Below are 26,337 nucleotides of genomic sequence, written 5' to 3' on the forward strand. Positions count from 1 at the left end.
ACAAATGACATCACGTGACACCCCCCGTTGCCATGACAACGAGACACTCTGATGCCCCTGCAGTGTTAGTGTGTATAGAGGTGGGGGCTTTGCTTGGGCCCTTCAACTCTTACAGCCAGGGCATTATTGGCCAGGAATGCCCAGTTCGGAGGGGATTACTACTTCAAAATGTATTTGATTCGTAACAACATCAAAAAACTCTAATACCAATAACTAACAACCACAGACAATGATAATCTAAACCATCAAATAAAATGTCTACGGTCCTTGTTCAAGCATGTTTGCGGTACTTACCAGATAAATCAGTGCCTGCAATCCACGACTGTATCCGCCTCTCCGAACGTCTGAAAGCAATCCAGCGTTCCTGGTGTGTGGCTGAAGAGGTGAGGGACTCCCTCCTCTCAAACGGAAAAGAAGAGCAAAAAATAGAGTTGGAACATACCTATCATACAGGGATGAGAGAGAGACAGAGAATGAGAGAGAGACAGAGAATGAGAGAGAGACAGAGAATGAGAGAGACAGAGAATGAGAGAGACACAGAGAGAGAGAGACAGAGAATGAGAGAGACAGAGAATGAGAGAGAGACACAGAGAGAGAGAGAGAGAGAGAGAGAGACAGAGAATGAGAGAGACAGAGAATGAGAGAGAGACAGAGAGAGACACAGAGAGAGAGGAGAGAAGAGAGAGAGACAGAGAGAGAAACAAATGTAATGTACTGTATAACCATTATACCGTACCCCCTAGTATTCGTGTAATCATTGTCCCACACTTTGGCAATACTTTGCGCGCGCACACACACATATAACGTTTTATCCAACTTTTTCATTTATCATTTGTAGAGAAAATGAACATTGTCGCCAGAAGCTCTATTTTTTCAAAATGTAACATCTCTACTAATTAGTGTAAAATGATACTTCATATAAAGCAGGTTATGGGACCCAGTATAAAATGACTATAATGTCTCTTATCACATCCCAGTATATGGATACTTTCTATTATCACAAGCTGCTAACATGTGACAGGGCTCAGTGTCTGAGCCCAGAATGTGACATACTGAACATTCTCATTCTAAATTTCAAAAAATATTGTGTTGATTTCTGACCTGACTGCCGTGGCTACAGCTCAACCACTCTGTTCTACTGCATGTCACCATTTTCTGCCACAACCAGCTGACGGTGGATCTGCAAGGAGTTCAACGCTCATTGGCATCACATCTGTGGCTTGGTTAACGTATCATTTCTCCAGCTTTTTATTGTATTGTTTTGAAGTAGATTATATTTATTTAGTTGAATAGATATTTATTTAGTTTAATAGATATTTATTTAGTTAAATAGATAAAATTTGTAAGTTTAATAAGTTATATTTCTTAGTTTAATAAGTTATATTTCTTAGTTTAATAAATTATATTTCTTAGTTTAATAAGTTATATTTCTTACAGTAGTTTAATAAATTATATTTCTTAGTTTAATAAATTATATTTCTTAGTTTAATAAGATATATTTCTTAGTTTAATAAATTATATTTCTTAGTTTAATAAGTTATATTTCTTAGTTTAATAAGTTATATTTGTTAGTTTAATAAATTATATTTCTTAGTTTAATAAGTTATATTTGTTAGTTAATAGATTATATTTGTTAGCACAGTAGATTATATTTACTAGTATTTAAGTCTCCCCCTCAGTGCCCCATTAGGACCCGTGCGCATATTTCACATCTTTTCGGAGTCGCTTATTTTTTAGACCCTCGGAGCCGAAACCTAAAGGGGTCAGCTAAGTAAGTTCGGATCAAGAGGAGCCGCACAGTTTAAAGACAGAACATTTCCAAGGGAGATGGAGACAATTTGGGTAAGATCTGATTAAAGGACAACCTTTGGGGAAGGAAAGGGTGACGCGGGAGTGTAAGAGGGGGGTGAGAGAGCAAGGTGGTGTGTCAGATTGGGGCAGAGCAAGAGAACGCAAAAATGATGGGGATTTTGCACACCAAAAAAAACAATTAGTGATACTTTTACCGGTGCCCCTTAGTCTCAGGGAAGACCGGCATTTCGTCCAATGTATACAATATGATTGATGGAAAAGGGCACACGGATTTGAATAAAAAAAGATAATTTATTGTGCCACAGACTACAATGTTTCGGCTGCTGGCCTTTCTTTACTGGCTTTAGTGGGTTTAGCCACTTTACCTGAGAAAGGCCAGCAGGCCGAAATGTTGTTGTCTATGGCAATGCAAGAGAAAACAGGTTGGGGGGGTGGGTTCTCGCAAGGTCGCCGACCCATGGGTGAGTGTCCCCGGTGGCAACTAGTCCTGGACCCCGGGAAAGCTGTCTGTGGCCCATACAAGATGAGTAACATGTAGAAATGACACATGTATGTTCAGAATGAGTTAGCATGGTATTTTGAGAGGCACCATAGCAGGTCAGTGCAAGTCAGTGCAGAGCACTGCAAGGTCAGTCAATATGAGGAAGGGTCCGATGGAGGAGTTGGAGGGTCCTAGAATATCTCTTAAAGCAGGGGTGCGCAAATCGAGGGGTGCGACATTTTCTTGGGGAGGGGCTCGGCGCTTATAGTGGCCCCTCGCTCTTCCCCACAGCATTTAAATTAAATGCCGGAAATCGCGCGCAAGGCCTCTGTAAGTTCCCTTTCCTTGGCTCCGGCGGCTTCTGGAGACAGCAACGTGGCATCACATGATGTGGCATTGCCATAGCAACGTGATATCACATGACGTCGTTACATCAGAACGTCGGAGACAAGGTGGGGAGGGTGGAGGGGGGAGCAGGGGAAAAAGGTTGCGCAACCCTGTCTTAAAGCATTGTCTTGCATACAGATCAGAGGCGAAGAATGGATATGGATATCCGATGTGAAGGAGGAAATAATACTGAGATCACTACCGCTAAGACCGATTCGATGGAAGAAGGTGAGTGATGAAATAGCCGTCACTGTGTAACTCTTCCAATTACCTGCAACTTCATGCAGAGAAATAGCAACGCTTGTTTTTAACGCATTAAGCGCCTAATGGGGAATTCAACTGCTGAGAGTTTAAGGGAGTTACTCACCAAACTCAGCGACGTTTCTGTGTCTCTGTGATAACTCCCCCAGGACATGCTTGAAAACCAGAGGTAACTCAATGTATTTTTGATAAATAGAAACATGACCTTCTGGGGAGGGGTATATAATGGGTACTGGGCCTGGTGAGGTGGGTATAACGGGTTCTGGGCCTGGTGAGGTGGGTATAACGGGTACTGGGCCTGGGGAGGAGCGTATAGCAGGGTACTGGGCCTTGGGAGGGTTGTATAACTGGGTACTGAGCCTGGGGAGGTGGGTATAACGGGTATTTGCCCTGTGGAGGGCGGTATAACGTGGTATTGGGGAGGGGGTATAAGTGGCACAGGAGCTCTTGCGATACAGAGTATCACTGTCCCTGGTTACAAACACTTCATGTCTCCTGCAGATCAGGACACGCACGAAGGTGGTGCCCTTTGTGCCACCAGACGACGAGGCGGGCTACGAGGCGGACGACGAGGCATACGATAAAGCGGGCGTCAAGTGGTGCGAAGAGGTGGGCTACAAGGCGGCCGATGAGGCAGACGACGAAGCGGATGTCAAGTCTGGCGACGTGGTGGACGATGGCCTAGGAGAATACGAGAGGTGTGGACGGATCTGCTGCTTCACCTTTTTTAGGCGGAGGAGAAGACCCCGGGAGCAGGTAGCAGAATACGAGAGGTGCGGACAGATCTGCTGCTTCACCTTTTTTAGGCGGAGCAGCAGACCCCGGGAGCAGGTAGCAGAGGAGCCAGGGCGTAGATCCAGGGGTATTCTAGGGGCCCTGAGAAGTTGGTTTGACCGCAGGAGAGGCAGATAAGATCAGGAAGGCTGCGGGAGGGGCAGGTACTAGAGGGAGATTGGGATATTGGGCGTGAGAGGGTGAGAGAGAACAAGGAGCAGGGCCGGAGCACGGGTTTCATGCGCCCGAGGCGAAACTTAAAATTTGTGCCCCAGTTGTATAAAAAATAATAAGATAAATAAAATAATAAAATAAACAGTGGCGTAGCTATCGGGGCTGCAGGGGGTGCGACCGCACCCCAGCGCGACGCAAAATAAAAATAAAAGGGCGCCAAAATACTGGATAAAAAAAAGAATAATAATTTAAAAAAAAAGATAAATAAATTAGAAATAATAAGAGGAAAAAATAATAATGATTATTAATGCGCCCCTAGGACCTTTGCGCGCTAGGCGACCGCCTAATGGCCGGCCGGCCCTGCGAGGTATGCGGGAGGAAAAGGGGTGAATGGGATAGATATGCAGGGGAATGGGGGAGCAGGTGAGTTATACACAGGGGCACAAGGGCCCCATCACCCGCATCTCTATATACTGAGTGTGCCCTTGTGTATAACAACGCTGATCTGTGCTGTTCCATCTGATCTCATTGCGCAGTGATCCAGGGACCATCCGATCGCCATTTAATGGGGTCAGGAAGGAATTTTTTTCCCCCATTGCACAGCAGGGGTTATGTTTCGCCTTCCTCTGGATCACAGCAACAAACTGCCCTTTGTGCATGAATTATCAGTGAGATCTTTATACACCCTGCATTGGTCTTCACTCCTTTGCTGCCAGAGGGGCCTGCAGTGCATTGCTCTGCGTGTTACTATATCGCTCTGCAATGTGCTGCAGGCCCCTACCAGCAAAGAGATTAATTATTTCAATAAAATACTCTCTTTAATCCAACCTATGTGTAGTGTCTTTTCTATCCGTTGTATCTATTGCTAACAGCTCAGTGATTCTTCCCCAGGTCGCTGCACTAGTGTCACACTGCCAAGCCGGGTGTGAGGGAGATTTATAGGGTCACATATACACTTCTGCCAAAACACGAGTGCAAACAGGAAGCCCCTCTGATCTGTTATATCTTTTATAACACAAAACGGTATCTAAAAAGGTAAAAAGAACATACATGGGATTCTGCTACAAATATCTCTCTAATTACAAACCAATTAGCAAATCATTCAGATTAGAGTCGAGCGAAAAGAAAAGGTTAAGTATCTCATGTACAGTATATGCAGTGTAGGCTGTTCTGCGCATTACATGCAGGGGACAACGTTTAGGGGATATAAGTAATGCTGATCTCAGAGCTGACCGGCTGACCTGCTCTACCGGCTGATCTGCTCTATTGGCTGACCTGCTCTTCTGGCTGACCGGCTGACCGGCTCTACCGGCTGACCGGCTTCCCTTCTTCCAGCTAACTGACCTGAATTGTGGCCCCTGTATCTCCCAATTAAACGTTTTATTGGCATATTCTTGTTTGACTCGTTCTATACAGACATTTTCTATACATTCATTGTGGGATTTGATAACATCTGTAAGATCTCTCAGAACATCACATTCTGTACGTTTGTGCTGAATATTTTTCCATTCTCAATTTACTTAGGGGCCTATGCAGAGAGCAGCGCTGGAAATAATTGGAATTGGTAATAAATTGTACCTGTAATGGCGTGATTTTATCTCCATATGCAGAAAGGTCAGAAAACTGCATTTAAAATCATGCTTGATTATGGAGAGTTTCAACCGGCGAGATGCGCGCTGGTGAAACATGTTTGAAAAAAAGCGCGTTTTTTTTTTTCTTTTCACTCTCGCCGGTGAGCTCCAGTTTCCTGCCAACTTTTGTTGGCGGAGCTAATTGTAGAATTTCTCTCCATTTTAATGGTGCGAACAGCCGCTAGATGGCGATCGTGCCTTTCTGCATACGGCCCTTTTCAAAACTGGCGAGATTTTGGTTCTCGCCAGCCGTGCGGCGAGTTCTACTAAAAAAAAAAAAAAAAATGGCGCTTTTTACTCAACTCGCCATTTCCAACCTTATTATAGCCATATAGCGCTAAAAAACGCCGAAATTTCCGTTCGCGCTGCTCTCTGCATAGGCCCCTTAATATTAGTTTTTGGCTTCAATTATTTATATCGAGCCCAAAATACCTTTATACAGAATGCTGTTCCCTTTATCCCACAAATGCTGCTTCATTAAAGCCCAGGGGTGGCACTTTGTGCATTCTCAAACTTTTAGGCAACATCCCTAATTTCCAAAAGTGGGATAAAATCTGTGCATATTTAAATGGTTAATTTTTCCATTTTTCCATTGTGACAAAATATCAATTTTCTCACTCAGACTCCTAAATCCCTCCCCAAATATATCCGTTTCACATAAAAGTGTGTGCGCGTCTCCTTCCGCCTAACTGGCACGTCGTCCTTACGGGCGCCACTCCGTGTAACTCCACGCTGCCCTCCAGTGGCAAAAGAAATAAGATACATTTACTATACTCGTCTGGCATCTGCTCCCGTATAAGGTGGGTAACTCTGTATTAGGGGTCTAGGTAGAGTATATTTTATACTTATGTCGGATAGATGAGGAATTTATATTGTGAGAGGCCTTAGATCTTATCCTATATGCACGCAGCCCTCGCCTCTCTGACCTTGAACACGTACTTCAATCTGATTTTTTGAGACTTGAAACTGGATTTCCCAAAACAAACTGATTTTAAACACTGACAAGACTGTAACAATGGTATTTGGGACCAGAGCTAAATTGCTAAAGCTGCCAATGACAGAGCTTCAGATAAAAACCAGCTCTAATACCATCCTAGCCCCTGTTACTGGTTTGAAATATCTGGGCATATAGTTCAACTCCCATTTAACATTTGGGTTGCACATTGATACCCTGACATCCAAATCCTATGCCAAACTAGGTGTACTTTACAGGAACAAATCCTCCCTAAGGCCCTCATGCAGTAATCGCCTACAGCGATTCAGTAAGCCCAGAGAAGATGGCGATTAGAGCAAAAATAACCGTTTTTTGTTTTGCCGGAAAATAAATAAAATCTGCAGATGCGCGGTGATAAGCCACTTTTCGGCACTGATCGCCAGTTTTTCAAACACGCTCAATTCTATAAGCCCTGATCAGCTTATTGCGGCTGATCGCCACTTTAAAATTGCTGTTTCTTCTCCAAATTGTCCCGCCACAAAAGTTGGCAAGAAGGTGGGGTGAAGCTGCGATGAAAATAACATGCATGTGTCCCAGAGCTGATATCCATTAATATCAGCACCAGAGACCCCCGGCATGAATCCCATGCATAAAAAATGCATTTACAGGCAACTTCATTACCGCCAAGGCAATGAAGGGGTTATACACCCGTGCCAGGCTTATTGTGGGTAGCGGGGGTGGGAGAAGGTGGTATTTGGCCCTGGGTGGGTGTTTAGGCCTTGCCAGGAGGTTGGGGGATGACTTAACCTCTTCTTTAACTTAGCGGTTAATACCGATAAGGTAATGAAGGGGTTAACCCCTCCCACTACCCCCCCACCCGGTAGGCCTAAACACCCATCCTTGGGGCCAATACCCCGTTCACCCACCCCCGCTACCCACAATAAACACAAATACACATAACAGCCCCACTGGCCACCTCCTAGGTCCCTATTAAACCATTACAATATTCATAAAACCATTATTTTGTTTACACCCAGGATTATTACATGGGGTTAGGGCTATGTTATTCAGTGAGGGGTTGTATGTTTGTATTCGTAGGGACAGGCAAGGCCGGAGCCAGATGGGGTTCTCCTGCCTCTGTCCTCCCTGTCTCCTGACCCTTCCTGTAGCCGGACAAAGAAGAAGAAGCAGGCACACGGTCTTACTCAAAGGAGGTTTAATATGCCATAAAGTCCAACGTTTCGGCAGTCAAATACTGCCTTTCTCAAGGTGAAGGCTACCAAACACAAGAAACAGTCACAATATATACCACCCCCCCCTGATACTCACCCCTCCCCGCTCTGCCACATAACCAGGATGCTGACGCCCACCTGATGACGTCAGAGCTACCATATGGCGCCCCCTAGTGACGTCAGACGTCAAGGTCTAAATCCCTGGCAATACAGCATAGAGCTGCCTTGGAGGACTGCAGCCACAGCCACACATGGGGGAGTGTTCAGTCTGGGGAGAGGTGTGGCTGTGGCTGCAGTCCTCCAAGACAGCTCTATGCTGTATTGCCAGGGATTTAGACCTAGACGTCTGACGTCACTAGGGGGCGCCATATGGTAGCTCTGACGTCATCAGGTGGGTGTCAGCATCCTGGTTATGTGGCAGAGTGGGGTGGGGTTGCATCCCTTGTTTTTATGACTTTCTAATAAAGATAGATTTTTGCCAGACCTGCCTCTTCTCTGGATCATGGTGCGCTGCACTTTCTCTAGGGCAGGCCTGCACAACTCCAGTCCTCGAGGGCCGCACACAGGCCAGGTTTTTAGGATATCCCTACTTCAGCACAGCTGGCTCAATTAGTGGCGCAGTATGACTGAGCCACTAATTGAGCCAGCTGTGCTGATTTAGGGATATCCTGAAAACCTGGCCTGTTTGCGACCCTCGAGGACTGGAGTTGTGCAGGCCTGCTCTAGGGTATGGGAGACTGCCTGACGGGTGGCTGGGTTATGGGAGACTGCCTGACACTTTTATGGGAGTCTGCCTGACACTTGGGTGGGTGGGAGATTGTCTGACACTTGGGTTGACTGCCTGACACTTTGACTGCCTGACACTTGGGTGGGTGGGTGGGTGGGAGACTGCCTGACACTTGGGTGGGTGGGTGGGAGACTGCCTGACACTTGGGTTTGACTGCCTGACACTTGGGTGGGTGGGTGGGAGACTGCCTGACACTTGGGTGGGTGGGAGACTGCCTGAAACTTAGGGGGGTGGGTGGTAGACTGCCTGACACTTGGGTTGACTGCCTGACACGTGGGTGGGTGACTGACTGCCTGACACGTGGGTGGGTGACTGACTGCCTGACACTTGGGTGGGTGGGAGGGAGACTGCCTGACACTTGGGTGGGTGGGTGGGTGGGAGACTGCCTGAAACTTGGGGGGGTGGGTGGGAGACTGCCTGACACTTGGGTGGGTGACTGCCTGACACTTGGGTTGACTGCCTGACACGTGGGTGGGTGACTGACTGCCTGACACGTGGGTGGGTGACTGACTGACACGTGGGTGGGTGACTGACTGACACGTTAGACTGCCTGGCACGTGGGTGGGTGGGTGACTGACTGCCTGACATATGGGTGGGTGACTGACTGACACGTGGGTGACTGACTGACACGTGGGTGAGTGGGTGAGTGGGTTGGTGTCTGTATACATTCTGTCACTGATACACACAGACACTGGGAGGGGGCAGTCACACACACACTGGGGGGGCAGTCACACACAAACACAGAATGGGAGGGGGGCAGACACACACACACAGAATGGGAGGGGGGCAGACACACACACACAGAGAATGGGAGGGGGGCAGACACACACACACACACAGACTTGGAGGGGGCACTTACACACACTGGGAGGCGGGCAGTCACACTTGCACAGACTGGAAAGGGGAGCAGTCACACACACACAGACTGGGAGGGGGCAGTCACACACACACACACACACACACACACTGGGAGGGGGGCAGTCACACACCCACAGTGGGTGGGGGGCAGTCACACACCCACACTGGGAGGGGGGCAGTCACACACCCACACTGGGTGGGGGGGGCAGTCACACACCCACACTGGGTGGGGGGGGGCAGTCACACACACACTGGGAGGGGGGGCAGTCACACACACACTGGGAGGGGGCAGTCACACACACACTGGGAGGGGGGGGGGGGCAGTCACACACACACTGGGAGGGGGGCAGTCACACACACTGGGAGGGGGGGCAGTCACACACACACTGGGAGGGGGGGCAGTCACACACACACTGGCAGGGGGGCAGTCACACACACACTGGGAGGTGGGGCAGTCACACACACACTGGGAGGTGGGGCAGTCACACACACACACAGACTGGGAGGGGGGCAGTGACACACACACTGGGAGGGGGGGCAGTCACACACACACAGACTGGGAGGGGGGCAGTCACACACACTGGGAGGGGGGGCAGTCACACACACTGGGAGGGGGGGCAGTCACACACACTGGGAGGGGGGGCAGTCACACACACACTGGGAGGAGGCAGTCACACACACACTGGGAGGGGGGGCAGTCACACACACACTGGGAGGGGGGCAGTCACACACACTGGGAGGGGGGCAGTCACACACACTGGGAGGGGGGGCAGTCACACACACACTGGGAGGGGGGGCAGTCACACACACACTGGGAGGGGGGCAGTCACACACACTGGGAGGTGGGGCAGTCATACACACACAGACTGGGAGGGGGGCAGTCATACACACACAAACTGGGAGGGGAGGCAGTCACACACACAGACTGGGAGGCAGGCAGTCATACACACACAAACTGGGAGGGGGGGCAGTCACACACACAGACTGGGAGGCGGGCAGTCACACTTGCACAGACTGGAAAGGGGAGCAGTCACACACACACAGACTGGGAGGGGGCAGTCACACACACACACACACACACACACACACTGGGAGGGGGGCAGTCACACACCCACACTGGGTGGGGGGCAGTCACACACCCACACTGGGAGGGGGGCAGTCACACACCCACACTGGGTGGGGGGGGGCAGTCACACACCCACACTGGGTGGGGGGGGGCAGTCACACACACACTGGGAGGGGGGGCAGTCACACACACACTGGGAGGGGGCAGTCACACACACACTGGGAGGGGGGGGGGGCAGTCACACACACACTGGGAGGGGGGCAGTCACACACACTGGGAGGGGGGGCAGTCACACACACACTGGGAGGGGGGGCAGTCACACACACACTGGCAGGGGGGCAGTCACACACACACTGGGAGGTGGGGCAGTCACACACACACTGGGAGGTGGGGCAGTCACACACACACACAGACTGGGAGGGGGGCAGTGACACACACACTGGGAGGGGGGGCAGTCACACACACACAGACTGGGAGGGGGGCAGTCACACACACTGGGAGGGGGGGCAGTCACACACACTGGGAGGGGGGGCAGTCACACACACTGGGAGGGGGGGCAGTCACACACACACTGGGAGGAGGCAGTCACACACACACTGGGAGGGGGGGCAGTCACACACACACTGGGAGGGGGGCAGTCACACACACTGGGAGGGGGGCAGTCACACACACTGGGAGGGGGGGCAGTCACACACACACTGGGAGGTGGGGCTGTCACACACACACAGACTGGGAGGGGGGCAGTCACACACACACTGGGAGGGGGGCAGTCACACACACACAGACTGGGAGGGGGGCAGTCACACACACACTGGGAGGGGGGCTGTCACACACACACTGGGAGGGGGGGCAGTCACACACACACTGGGAGGGGGCAGTCACACACACACTGGGAGGGGGGGCAGTCACACACACACTGGGAGGGGGGGCAGTCACACACACACTGGGAGGGGGGCAGTCACACACACACACACACACACACTGGGAGGGGGGCAGTCACACACACACTGGGAGGGGGCAGTCACACACACACTGGGAGGGGGCAGTAACACACACACTGGGAGGGGGGGCAGTCACACATACACTGGGAGGGGGGGCAGTCACACACACACTGGGAGGGGGCAGTCACACACACACTGGGAGGGGGCAGTCACACACACACACAGACTGGGAGGGGAGGCAGTCACACACACAGACTGGGAGGGGGCCAGTCACACACACACAGACTGGGAGGGGGGCAGTCACACACACAGACTGGGAGGGGGAGCAGTCACACACACAGACTGGGAGGGGGGGCAGTCACACACACAGACTGGGAGGGGGAGCAGTCACACACACAGACTGGGAGGTGGAGCAGTCACACACACAAACTGGGAGGGGGGCAGTCACACACACAGACTGGGAGGGGGGCAGTCACACACACAGACTGGGAGGGGGGCAGTCACACACACACACTGGGAGGGGGGCAGTCACACACACAGACTGGGAGGGGGGCAGTCACACACACAGACTGGGAGGGGGAGCAGTCACACACACAGACTGGGAGGGGGAGCAGTCACACACACAGACTGGGAGGGGGGCAGTCACACACACAGACTGGGAGGGGGGCAGTCACACACACAGACTGGGAGGGGGGCAGTCACACACACAGACTGGGAGGGGGAGCAGTCACACACACAGACTGGGAGGGGGGCAGTCACACACACAGACTGGGAGGGGGGCAGTCACACACACACAGACTGGGAGGGGAGGCAGTCACACACACAGACAGGGAGGGGGGCAGACACACACACAGACTGGGAGGGGGGCAGTCACACACACAGACTGGGAGGGATCTGGGGAGGCAGTCACACACACAGACTGGGAGGGGGGCAGTCACACACACACAGACTGGGAGGGGGGGCAGTCACACACACAGACAGGGAGGGGGGCAGACACACACACAGACTGGGAGGGGAGGCAGTCACACACACAGACTGGGAGGGGGGCAGTCATACAAACACACACAGACTGGGAGGGGGGGCAGTCACACACACAGACTGGGAGGGGGGCAGTCACACACACACAGACTGGGAGGGGAGGCAGTCACACACACAGACTGGGAGGGGGGCAGTCACACACACAGACTGGGAGGGGGGCAGTCACACACACAGACTGGGAGGGGTCTGGGGAGGCAGTCACACACACACAGACTGGGAGGGGGGGCAGTCACACACACAGACTGGGAGGGGGGCAGTCACACACACAGACTGGGAGGGGGGCAGTCACACACACAGACTGGGAGGGGGGCAGTCACACACACAGACTGGGAGGGGGAGCAGTCACACACACAGACTGGGAGGGGGAGCAGTCACACACACAGACTGGGAGGGGGGCAGTCACACACACAGACTGGGAGGGGGGCAGTCACACACACAGACTGGGAGGGGGGCAGTCACACACACAGACTGGGAGGGGGGCAGTCACACACACAGACTGGGAGGGGGGCAGTCACACACACAGACTGGGAGGGGGGCAGTCACACACACAGACTGGGAGGGGGGCAGTCACACACACAGACTGGGAGGGGGGCAGTCACACACACAGACTGGGAGGGGGGGCAGTCACACACACAGACTGGGAGGGGAGGCAGTCACACACACAGACTGGGAGGGGGGCAGTCATACACACACACACACACAGACTGGGAGGGGGGCAGTCACACACACACACACTGGGAGGGGGGCAGTCATACACACACACACAGACTGGGAGGGGGGCAGTCACACACACAGACTGGGAGGGGGGCAGTCACACACACAGACTGGGAGGGGGGCAGTCACACACACACACACTGGGAGGGGGGCAGTCATACACACACAGACTGGGAGGGGGGCAGACACACACACAGACTGGGAGGGGGGCAGTCACACACACAGACTGGGAGGGGAGGCAGTCACACACACAGACTGGGAGGGGGGCAGTCACACACACAGACTGGGAGGGGGGGCAGTCACACACACAGACTGGGAGGGGGGGCAGTCACACACACAGACTGGGAGGGGGGCAGTCACACACACAGACTGGGAGGGGGGCAGTCACACACACACACACTGGGAGGGGGGCAGTCATACACACACAGACTGGGAGGGGGGCAGACACACACACAGACAGGGAGGGGGGCAGACACACACACAGACTGGGAGGGGGGCAGTCACACACACAGACTGGGAGGGGGGGCAGTCACACACACAGACTGGGAGGGGGGGCAGTCACACACACAGACTGGGAGGGGGGGCAGTCACACACACAGACTGGGAGGGGGGCAGTCATACACACACACACACAGACTGGGAGGGGGGCAGACACACACACACAGACTGGGAGGGGGGCAGTCACACACACAGACTGGGAGGGGGGCAGTCACACACACAAACACTGGGAGGGGGGCAGTCATACACACACACACAGACTGGGAGGGGGGCAGACACACACACAGACAGGGAGGGGGGCAGACACACACACAGACTGGGAGGGGGGCAGTCATACACACACACACACAGACTGGGAGGGGGGCAGACACACACACAGACAGGGAGGGGGGCAGACACACACACAGACTGGGAGGGGGGCAGTCACACACACAGACTGGGAGGGGGGCAGTCACACACACAGACTGGGAGGGGGGCAGTCACACACACAGACTGGGAGGGGGGCAGTCACACACACAGACTGGGAGGGGGGCAGTCACACACACAGACTGGGAGGGGGGCAGTCACACACACAGACTGGGAGGGGGGGCAGTCACACACACAGACTGGGAGGGGAGGCAGTCACACACACAGACTGGGAGGGGGGCAGTCACACACACAGACTGGGAGGGGGGCAGTCACACACACAGACTGGGAGGGGGGGCAGTCACACACACAGACTGGGAGGGGAGGCAGTCACACACACAGACTGGGAGGGGGGCAGTCACACACACAGACTGGGAGGGGGGCAGTCACACACACACACTGGGAGGGGGGCAGTCATACACACACACACAGACTGGGAGGGGGGCAGACACACACACACAGACTGGGAGGGGGGCAGTCACACACACAGACTGGGAGGGGGGCAGTCACACACACAGACTGGGAGGGGGGGCAGTCACACACACAGACTGGGAGGGGGGCAGTCACACACACAGACTGGGAGGGGGGCAGTCACACACACACACTGGGAGGGGGGCAGTCATACACACACACACAGACTGGGAGGGGGGCAGACACACACACACAGACTGGGAGGGGGGCAGTCACACACACAGACTGGGAGGGGGGCAGTCATACACACACACGCACACTGGGAGGGGGGCAGTCACACACCCAGACTGGGAGGGGGGCAGTCACACACACACACAGACTGGGAGGGGGGCAGTCACACACACACACAGACTGGGAGGGGGGCAGTCACACACACAGACTGGGAGGGGGGCAGTCACACACACAGACTGGGAGGGGGGCAGTCACACACACACACACACTGGGAGGGGGGCAGTCACACACACAGACTGGGAGGGGGGCAGTCACACACACAGACTGGGAGGGGGGCAGTCACACACACAGACTGGGAGGGGGGCAGTCATACACACACACACACAGAGACTGGGAAGGGGGCAGTCACACACACACAGGCGACATGGGGCTTACCTGTAGTGCAATGGGAGGGGGGGCAGTCACACACACACTGGGAGGGGGCAGTCACACACACACTGGGAGGGGGCAGTCACACACACACTGGGAGGTGGGGCAGTCACACACACACAGACTGGGAGGGGGGCAGTCACACACACACACACAGACTGGGAGGGGGGCAGTCACACACACAGACTGGGAGGGGGGCAGTCACACACACAGACTGGGAGGGGGGCAGTCACACACACACACACACTGGGAGGGGGGCAGTCACACACACAGACTGGGAGGGGGGCAGTCACACACACACACACACTGGGAGGGGGGCAGTCACACACACAGACTGGGAGGGGGGCAGTCACACACACAGACTGGGAGGGGGGCAGTCACACACACAAACACTGGGAGGGGGGCAGTCATACACACACACACAGACTGGGAGGGGGGCAGACACACACACAGACAGGGAGGGGGGCAGACACACACACAGACTGGGAGGGGGGCAGTCATACACACACACACACAGACTGGGAGGGGGGCAGACACACACACAGACAGGGAGGGGGGCAGACACACACACAGACTGGGAGGGGGGCAGTCACACACACAGACTGGGAGGGGGGCAGTCACACACACAGACTGGGAGGGGGGCAGTCACACACACAGACTGGGAGGGGGGCAGTCACACACACAGACTGGGAGGGGGGCAGTCACACACACAGACTGGGAGGGGGGCAGTCACACACACAGACTGGGAGGGGGGCAGTCACACACACAGACTGGGAGGGGAGGCAGTCACACACACAGACTGGGAGGGGGGCAGTCACACACACAGACTGGGAGGGGGGCAGTCACACACACAGACTGGGAGGGGGGGCAGTCACACACACAGACTGGGAGGGGAGGCAGTCACACACACAGACTGGGAGGGGGGCAGTCACACACACAGACTGGGAGGGGGGCAGTCACACACACACACTGGGAGGGGGGCAGTCATACACACACACACAGACTGGGAGGGGGGCAGACACACACACACAGACTGGGAGGGGGGCAGTCACACACACAGACTGGGAGGGGGGCAGTCACACACACAGACTGGGAGGGGGGCAGTCACACACACAGACTGGGAGGGGGGGCAGTCACACACACAGACTGGGAGGGGGGCAGTCACACACACAGACTGGGAGGGGGGCAGTCACACACACACACTGGGAGGGGGGCAGTCATACACACACACACAGACTGGGAGGGGGGCAGACACACACACACAGACTGGGAGGGGGGCAGTCACACACACAGACTGGGAGGGGGGCAGTCATACACACACACGCACACTGGGAGGGGGGCAGTCACACACCCAGACTGGGAGGGGGGCAGTCACACACACACACAGACTGGGAGGGGGGCAGTCACACACACACACAGACTGGGAGGGGGGCAGTCACACACACAGACTGGGAGGGGGGCAGTCACACACACAGACTGGGAGGGGGGCAGTCACACACACACACACACTGGGAGGGGGGCAGTCACACACACAGACTGGGAGGGGGGCAGTCACACACACAGACTGGGAGGGGGGCAGTCACACACACAGACTGGGAGGGGGGCAGTCATACACACACACACACAGAGACTGGGAAGGGGGCAGTCACACACACACAGGCGACATGGGGCTTACCTGTAGTGCAATGGGAGGGGGGGCAGTCACACACACACTGGGAGGGGGCAGTCACACACACACTGGGAGGGGGCAGTCACACACACACTGGGAGGTGGGGCAGTCACACACACACAGACTGGGAGGGGGGCAGTCACACACACACACACAGACTGGGAGGGGGGCAGTCACACACACAGACTGGGAGGGGGGCAGTCACACACACAGACTGGGAGGGGGGCAGTCACACACACACACACACTGGGAGGGGGGCAGTCACACACACAGACTGGGAGGGGGGCAGTCACACACACAGACTGGGAGGGGGGCAGTCACACACACAGACTGGGAGGGGGGCAGTCATACACACACACACACAGAGACTGGGAAGGGGGCAGTCACACACACACAGGCGACATGGGGCTTACCTGTAGTGCAATGGGAGGGGGGGCAGTCACACACACACTGGGAGGGGGCAGTCACACACACACTGGGAGGGGGCAGTCACACACACACTGGGAGGTGGGGCAGTCACACACACACAGACTGGGAGGGGGGCAGTCACACACACACACACAGACTGGGAGGGGAGGCAGTCACCCACACAGACTGGGAGGCGGGCAGTCATACCCACACAGACTGGGAGGGGAGGCAGTCACCCACACAGACTGGGAGGGGGGGAAGTCACACTTGCACAGACTGGGAGGGGGGCAGTCACACTTGCACAGACTGGGAGGGGGGCAGTCACACACACACACACAGACTGGGAAGGGGGCAGTCACACACACACAGGCGACATGGTGCTTACCTGTAATGCAACTGTAATGTAATGTAACTTTTTTATTCAACAACTTTTTTAAGTTTACAGACTTTTTTGGAAACCAAAAAAACACACCATAGTGACAACAGTCACCCAACATTAGAAAGACACCAAAACATAATATATTTACATTTTCTTCCTTCATCCTTCAGATATATACAAACACAAAGATAAACTTTTCAGAAGGGAAAAAAAAAACATAACTTTACGAAAAAACCCTATAACCAAAACATCATACAAAGATAAGAACCATATACTTCAAGATTCTTTCATTTAAAAACAAAAACCCTTTCTCTATTCTCAAGTGATGCGATCATATGTTTTAATTCTTTCTCCATACGTTCCAAACCTCTCTTACTTTCCTCTAACTGGAATCCAGACATCACACTTTTTTCATACCCGTCCCTTGCCTCTTTCACATCCCAATATCTCCGCCCAAATCCCCTCGCAAGTTGATTGTGCAAAACCTCTTCCTTTGTAAGCCCTACTTCATCCTTTCCCGTTGAACATGCCATATGGGTTTTTAAGTTCTTCACCTCCTCTGATCATTTCACAGTACCGTTTCAAAAAAGTCACAATCTCCTCTTTCCTTGCATACGGATTGTACATGTGAAGTACAAGTGGTCTCTCCTCCAGCATAAAACTTGGAATTACCTTGATGCCATGTAAGATCGGGTCACCAGACTTCTCCTTGCACTTTTCAAAAGTGCACCAAACATCCGCTTCTTGATGACAGGTCAGGTCATAAATCCCCTGTGCAGGGAAATCCTGAAGGCAGAAGATCCTCTCAGTGTCCAGACCGATCAATTGCTTCAGCACCTTCTCCACTATCCACAGCAGGTTCACTCGACTTCTCTCGGTCTCCTCGATCAGGAACCGAATGGAATTGCGCATTCCAGCTTGTGACGTCATCTCTGCTCTCTCAAGCTCAGGTGCGGCACCCCAAAAGCAGCAAGGGACTTTAGCCAGTAAAGGCGATGTCCCAGGGCAAAGGTGCCGGCCCCTCACTTCCGCATCCGCTCGCTCAGAACCGCTCGCTCAGGATCACTCCTCTTAGCTCGAGATGGCGTGCCCCCCCAAAAGCAGCAGGAGTCTTTAGTCCCCGAAGGGACGATGACTCAAGGCCAAGGGGACACAGGCTCAGCTACACAGCTGTTTCGACCTTAATGGGTCTCATCAGTGTGGGGTTGGTCTTAATGGCAAAGCAGGTTTGAGACTAGACTAGGTAATCACCACTACTATTAAGGTTATGGTGGGTAAAAAAGTGACAAAAACCCTCCACAGTAAAGCATAAAGCAACTGTAAATATTACTGTATGTTCATTTGCATGTAAAGGTAATCCCAAGTTTTATGCTGGAGGAGAGACCACTTGTACTTCACATGTACACTCCGTATGCAAGGAAAGAGGAGATTGTGTGTTTTTTGAAACGGTATTGTGAAATGATTAGAGGAGGTGAAGAACTAAAAAATCCGTATGGCATGTTCAACGGGAAGAGACGTTTCTGGGTACGGTTCAGACGGGATCCATCATGTGTGGGAGGAGTTACACACCCACCGGCCATGTTCAATAGTAGAGGAGACAGAGGATTTTTGTTTTACCCGGGACAGCCTCTATATTGCAGGCATTGCCACACTTATGGACATACAAAGGAGGGTTGCACGAAAACGGGAATTGTGTGCCGTAATTGCGGGGAAGAGGGACATACTGCAGCCAACTGTGGTGTCCCTAAGAGATGCCATCTTTGCGGAGAGGAAGGACACTTGGCACGGCAGTGCACTAAAAGGACATATGCCCAGACAGCTAAAGGGGACAGTGTGCTAGAAGAAGAGGAAGAGACAGTTGAGGGTCAGGGAATTTTTGAGATGGAGAGTTCCCAAGAGGGAGGGCTTGATCCGGCTATAACAGCAATGTATGAGGAGGATTTAAGAAGAGAAGAAAGGGTAGAAAGTGGCCCAATAGAGGGTTTGGCGGGTTCTATAAGTGATATCGTGGAGAAAAAAGAGGAAGATTTCTTCCTGGACTCATTGGCCCAGAAACTGGAGGTGGGGGGAGGGGAGGAGACGGGAACAGTGCATCAGAAAGATGCGGGGGAGGGGGAAATACGGTCATTGAGTGTGGTGGAACCTAGCTGGGCAGAAAGTATGGAGTTTCAAGATGCACAGAGGGGGAGGGAAGGTCCCCAAGATGTCTTGGAGGAGGAAATGGAAATAGGAGGGAAAAAAGCTCAAAAGCGTAAAAATCTGCAAGGGATAGAAACAAAGGAAGATAAGGATAGCCAGAGTAAAGGGGAGCCTAGAGAGGAAGGTGTAGAGGGTAAAGTTGTAAAAGTATCAGGGAAAGTAACCCTAAAAGTGAAGATGGAACATTTTGAAGACGCAGTGGGAGATGTTCTGTTTTGGGTTGGTATTTTTCGGAAGCAGCATGGGGGGAGTAGTGAGGAACAGATAATAGAAAGATTAGAAAAACTGATGTACCAAAGAAAACAGCTGACAAAAGAGCAGTATGAAGAATTAAAAAAGGAGCATGTACAGTGGGTTAAAATAAAAGAGGCTAGGGGAGAGGTGAGAGAGAAGGAGAGAAGTGAGGGCAATAGCTCGTCCTCACAAAGCCAGATAAGCGTGGAGGGAACTAAAATACAGAGAAGTGTAAGTGCAGTAAGTGGGAATGAAAGTGATGGAAAGGCAGGCCAACAGAGTGGGGGTGAAGGGGGAGAGATTAGGGAAAGTAAAGGTGGAAAAGGAGAAAAGGCAGGCCTTAGTGGAAGAACAAAAGTAAGTTATGAAAGCGAGAGAGAAAGGAAGGCGAGGGAGTGGCATGTAAAAGAGGTGATAAATAATATAAATAAAGAGGCAGGTGACTTAGGGTTAAATGTTTCAAAAACGGAATGGCTGAAAGTACAGTTCCCAAAAGCAGAGGTGTCTAAAGAGGAAGTAAGAAAATTAGGAATACAATGTAGTACGTATCATATCCGTGAGGCGTTAGAGAAATTGCTGGGACACGTGAAGTAATTAGATGCAATGTTAAATGTCCTGTGGAAAGTACGAAAAGTCGCGTGTAGAAATGGGAAGTAACCATATTTTTTTGCATTGAGTGTGTTTGGTAGTAGATGCACAGATGATGCCTTGGAATGTGTTGTTTTGTTTGGCTTTTTAGAATGGTTTTGTGCCTTTGGGTTGGTTTTTGTCTTGGCAATATAAGGATTGTATAGTGATGTTTTCGGTTTATTATTTTCTGTAAAATGATACTAAATGGTTGTTAATATGTGAACCGTAAAAAAAAAAAAAAAATGTCTGTGAGTGGGTTTAATGGCTTTGCATCTCATCCCAGCCTCTGTCTAAAAGCTGTGTTTAAAACAGTGTGCATTGGCTTGAGGATTGGCTTGTGTAATACGAGCTTGAGACAAAAGGTGGCACTGAGTGCTCATTTGCATGTCATTTCCCAGAATCCCTTGCTGCAGTGGAAGCGCTGTATGCTGGGTGACAATGGGGAAAGACAGGGTTGCAGACCTGTCTAAGACATGCAAATGAACATACAGTAATATTTACAGTTGCTATATATATATACATATATGTACCCCTCAGTTTTATACAGTCATGGTGTTCATCATGTGTGGGACGCAGAGCCCAGAACCTAATGTCATGTTAGCATCAGAAAGTCACAGTAATAACTCAGCACTCACCCATGTAACACCTTCTCTGGTAGCTCTCTGTCTGTGTCTCTATCTACCTTTCTGTCTCCTGCATGACCAGGGAGGCTGCGAGGGACCCCCTCCCCCTCCGAACCGGTACCCACATATAACAGACGAGTAATGACAGACTCAGTTTGGAGGTATAAAAGGCCGCGGCTTTGTTTATTAACAATCATAATACTGGAGTAAGCGCTAGTCCAAGCCAGAGTGGGGTCAGGGGGTCAGCCAGGCCTTGGCCTTCTGCCCCCGTACCCGGCCGACCCCTAAAGAGCCGGCCGTTGTCGCGAGTGGGTTCCCGGGTGTCACGTTAGCTTGACCCCGCCCAATCGCTCCTACCCCCGGGCGACGCCCGCCCCGAGCCCATCTGGCAAGGACAAGCACTTACCCCCGAACTGCCGCCGCGACAGTGGCAAAATGACCAACTGGAGCCTCCTGAAGGAACTTCAGTCCTTTGTTTCTCGGGAGGTCTTCGGACACTGCCCTGTAAAATATGATGGTACATGTTACAGCTTACAGGTAGTACAGACAGCTTATCACCAAGGGAATTGAAAATACTCCACGGAGTGGCCGGGTGCAAGCGTCTGCCCCCGACTGTCTTGCTAATGGGGTGGGTGGGTGGGAACTTCGCAGCAGACCGGGAGCAGAATGGAAGATTCAGCTCCCGGCTGCCTCTTTTGTACTGCCCTAGGCCTGTCCCCCCCCCCCCCCCCAGGGGGGGGCCGCGACGTCGGCCCAGAGATCCCAGCGAGGTGAGGGGGGAGGGGGGCTTGCCCCCTTGTCATGGGCGTCCCTCGCCTAATTGGCTGGAGGGATTGCTTGACCAGGGAGGCTGCGAGGGACCCCCTCCCACTTGGAAATGGTACCCACATATAACAGACAAGTAATGACAGACTCAGTTTGGAGGTATAAAAGGCCGCGGCTTTGTTTATTAACAATCATAATACTGGAGTAAGCGCTAGTCCAAGCCAGAGTGGGGTCAGAGGGTCAGCCAGGCCTTGGCCTGCTGCCCCCGTACCCGGCCGACCCCTAAAGAGCCGGCCGTTGTCGCGAGTGGGTTCCCGGGTGTCACGTTAGCTTGACCCCGCCCAATCGCTCCTACCCCCGGGCGACGCCCGCCCCGAGCCCATCTGGCAAGGACAAGCACTTACCCCCGAACTGCCGCCACTCACGGCTCTATTTAAACCTCCTTAAATTAGACCGTGCCGCCAACCCCGCAAGGACCCTCTCCAGCCCCTCCTGCAAATCGTTATTGAACAAGTCCGCCCCTATCTCGGATAAGTGTGTGCCGTCGGCCCGGAACAGGCCGGTTGACTTGTAGTCAAACTCGTGATGGGTGATCTGCCATCCCCCACACTGCATCACAAACTTCCCCACCATCTTGTTCAGTTTGACCCGCGGTCGGTCGATGGCCCCTCCACACTCTCCTGCACAATATGTCCGACCAAACGATCTGTACTTCTGGCCAACTGGTGAGTATGAGGGCCAGGTCGTGTTTTATTGAATTAACCAGCTTGAAGTAGCGTCGAGCGGCCAGGTCGTTGCCCCCGACGTGGAGGAGCAAGATCTGCGGCGCCCTCCTATCCCTGCCCATCACCATTAGCCGCGGGAGCAACTGAGCCCACCGCAGCCCCCAACCTCCCCCCCATACCACATTTGCCTCCTCCGTTCGCAACCCGAGGTTAGCCCCGCATGGGCGTTTGACAGCCCGCTTCTCTGCCCAGTGTATAAGCGAGTCTCCGATTATCCAAGTGGGTGCGGCGTCTGTGAAGGTATAAAGAGGATGAGGGGGTTTATCCAAGCACGCTAAATCCCAGATAATGCGGGCCTGATATAGGACCGGTATCTGTTAGACTTCCATCGCCCTATCTTTTGTATCGCAGCTACTGACAGCCCCGCGCGTGATGCCTCCGTTGCCGCCCCAATCCGGAACGAATGTGTCCCGTATTGTGCCTCTTCGAGGCCCTGGTGTCTTAGGCACATGCGGAAAACCCGCATGTACTGGAATCTAGATAACGGTACCCCGTCTGCGTGAAGGAGCAGGGGACCCTGACCGTCTGGCCTGCATGCCAAGTATTCCCTGAGCGTGCTCACTGGGCAAAATTTAGTCCCTGGTAGCCCTAGCAAAGATATCCACGCTCCCCTCCCCCGCTGGTCTGTTTTTGACCTTTTCACGTGTAGTTTGACCCACCCTTCCCCTAAGACTATGTCCTCAAACTGCATCCCTCCCTCGCCCTTGCGCGACGCGCACACCAACTCCCCAGCTCGCAGTGCTGCGAAGAAAGCCAATGCAAACGTCAGCCGGAAAAGTTTCGCCTCGAACCCCGATAGGCACACTCTGTCTGTGGCCTGCATTAAACCTTCTAATATCGCTGGTGTCACTGGCCGTCTGCTGTCATTTGTCGCCGTCCCCTTTGTTAACCCCGCTAGGACCCTTTTGATGATAAATGCCTTCGTTGGGTCCCCCTTGCCCTCTAGCTGCAAAAAGAAGGAGACCCCTGTCACTTTTTTCCCTATGGATCCTCCCGCTAAACCCCTTGCCCTTAAGTTTAGGACAAATGATAGCAAGGTCCCGAATCCCAATACGTCGAGACCCAATTCCCCTGCCAGACTTAGATAATCGCGCCACGCTGCCGAATAGGCCCGCCACGTACCCGGAGCCAGCGATGATCGTACCAACGAGGTCACTGGGTCGTCGCCAGCACCCAAAGGTCTGCAGGGCATGGACTGCCGATTAGGTCTGCCCCGGGGGCCAGTCTCCGAAACAGCGCCATCTGTAACCGGGATAAGGCATCAGCAATGTTATTCGCCACCTCCGGGACATGTCGAGCCTTGAACGCTATGTTCAATTGCAAGCATGCCAGTACGAAACAGCGCAGAAGGGACAGCACCGGCGGGGAGCGTGAGCCGAAATTGTTCACGGCTTCCACTACACCCATGTTGTCTGTCCAAAAAATTACTTGCTTATTTGCGAATAAGTGACCCCACAGGCGCACTGCGACGAGCAAGGGAAATAGTTCCAAGAATGCCAAGTTCTTAATGAGCGGCGTCCCCCGCCAGTGGGGAGGCCACCGCTCCGCGCACCATGCCCCACCGAAGTAGGCCCCAAAACCGACTGACCCTGAGGCGTCTGTAAACAACTGCAACTCTGTGTTGTTGGATGGGGGACCTCGCCACAAGGTTCTGCCGTTATAATCCTTTAAAAAACGCAGCCACACCGTCAAGTCCTTTCGGATTTCGGTGGTGAGGCGGATGAAGTGGTTGGGTCGTCTCACCCCGACCGTTGCTGCGGAGAGGCGCCTGGCGAAAACCCTCCCAGCCGGCATTACGCGCGCAGCAAATACTAAGTGGCCTAGCAGCGCCTGGAAGTGCCTCAATGATGTTTTCTTGAGAGCTATGAATTCGCGGAGAAGCCTGCTTAGGGCGACCAGCTTCTCCGGAGGGAGCCTGTACTCCATCGCCTCAGAGTCGATTTCTATGCCCAAAAAGGTAAGAGTGGTTGTTGGCCGCACCGTCTTCTCGTCGGTCAAAGGAACGCCGAATTCACGCGGCAGGGCTGAAAATTCGAACAGCCACCTAGCGCATAAGTCCGAACCCCTGGGGCCAACAAAAAGGAAGTCGTCCAAGTAGTGCATGACCCCCGCTGCCTGCACCCTCTTCCGGGCCACCCATTCTAGGAAGGTGCTAAATGTCTCGAAATAAAAACAAGAAAGCGCACATCCCATTGGTAAGCATAAGTCTATGTAGTACTGACCTTCGAGCATGCAGCCTAGCAAATGAAAGCACTCGGGGTGGACTGGCAAGTGTCTGAAGGCCGATTTGATGTCAGCTTTTGACATTAGAGCCCCTTCTCCCATCCTTTCCACCAGCGCTGCGGCTTGATCGAAGTTCGCGTAAGACACCGAACACAACTCCCTGTCAATGCCGTCGTTTACCGACGACCCCTCGGGGAAGGATAGGTGTTGTATCAACCTATACTCCCCAGCCTCTTTTTTTGGGGACCACTCCCAATGGGGAAATCCTGAGATTAGGCAAGGGAGGGGACTCGAAGGGGCCAGCCATCCTTCCCAATTGGACTTCCTTCCAGACCTTTTCCCTAGCTACGTCACCGTGTGTCCTGACCGATTTCAAGTTTCGACTAAACTCAGATCCCGCTTGATATTCAAACGGGATCCTAAACCCCTCCTTAAACCCAGCTAGGAGTAGCTGGGCCGCTTCCCTATTGGGATACCTTGCTAGCCACGGTGCCAAATTGGCGACGATTATTGGTGTCGCTGCCCTCGCGTCCAAACGTCCGCCCTGCGCCCCTCCCCCTGCGACCGCCCTTCTTAAAACACTTTGCCTGGGCGTGGCGGTCGCCGCAAAAGGAGCAGATGTGTTGGAAACGGCAGTTGTCGTACGTGCAGTTGGACTGGTTAAACGGCCAACAGACGCCCGAGTTGGTGTGCAGCGACTGGCTAGTCCCTGGTACGTTATTCCGCCATGCCCCCCTACCTCCGGTGCCGCACCCTCGAAAGGAATCTGCCCCGCCCCCAGACACAAACTGCAGATACAGGTTGACATCCTTGACGTTCCATGGTATCACCACCTCTTGGGCCTTCATTGATTGCCTAAAGCACCGGTCATATGTCCACCAACCCGTTCCCCCGTAAGTGTGGTGTGCTTCCTCGATCATGTCGTGATACGTAAAGAGCGATGCGCACGCCTGGGGATCCTTCTCCCCAATTACTCCAGCCAGGATAACAAATGCCTTCGACCAATTGCGAAAGGTGTGTGGGAAAAGCCTCTTTTCCACATCCACCTTCTTCGCTTCCCCCGTCTTTGAGGACGCGGCCAACGCCTCCCTGTAGCCTGGTAGCAGAGATAATATATCTACGTACTCCCCGGCCCATATCTTGTCCTTCACCTCTTTCAGCAAGTGCAAGCCCACTGAGCTAGGTCTGGATGTATAAGAGACCTTATATGCCGCATCGGGCATCCTCTTATCCTTGGCTAGCTCCTCTGAGGCGGGTGCCGCCTGAGGGAGGGGGAGCGTGGAGGATGGTGATTCCACTTGCCCGGCCTGCCCACCAGCCCCTAGAGGTGTGTTGTTAACCGCCTGCGGGCGGAAACA

The 26,337-nt window shown here is 53.4% G+C and overlaps 1 long non-coding RNA gene across 1 annotated transcript in view; it reads right to left on the reverse strand.

The window, feature by feature from the left end:
* Positions 1-336: 336 nt before the first annotated feature.
* The window catches only part of LOC142483584 (uncharacterized), a 52,782-nt gene continuing 26,781 nt past the window's right edge, over positions 337-26,337 (reverse strand). Inside the window, exon 3 of the long non-coding RNA XR_012797390.1 lies at positions 337-398. This is a non-coding gene — a long non-coding RNA (uncharacterized LOC142483584). The remainder of the gene's footprint in view (positions 399-26,337) is intronic.

The sequence above is a fragment of the Ascaphus truei genome, unplaced genomic scaffold (genome assembly GCF_040206685.1).
Source record: "Ascaphus truei isolate aAscTru1 unplaced genomic scaffold, aAscTru1.hap1 HAP1_SCAFFOLD_338, whole genome shotgun sequence".
Lineage (NCBI taxonomy): Eukaryota > Metazoa > Chordata > Amphibia > Anura > Ascaphidae > Ascaphus > Ascaphus truei.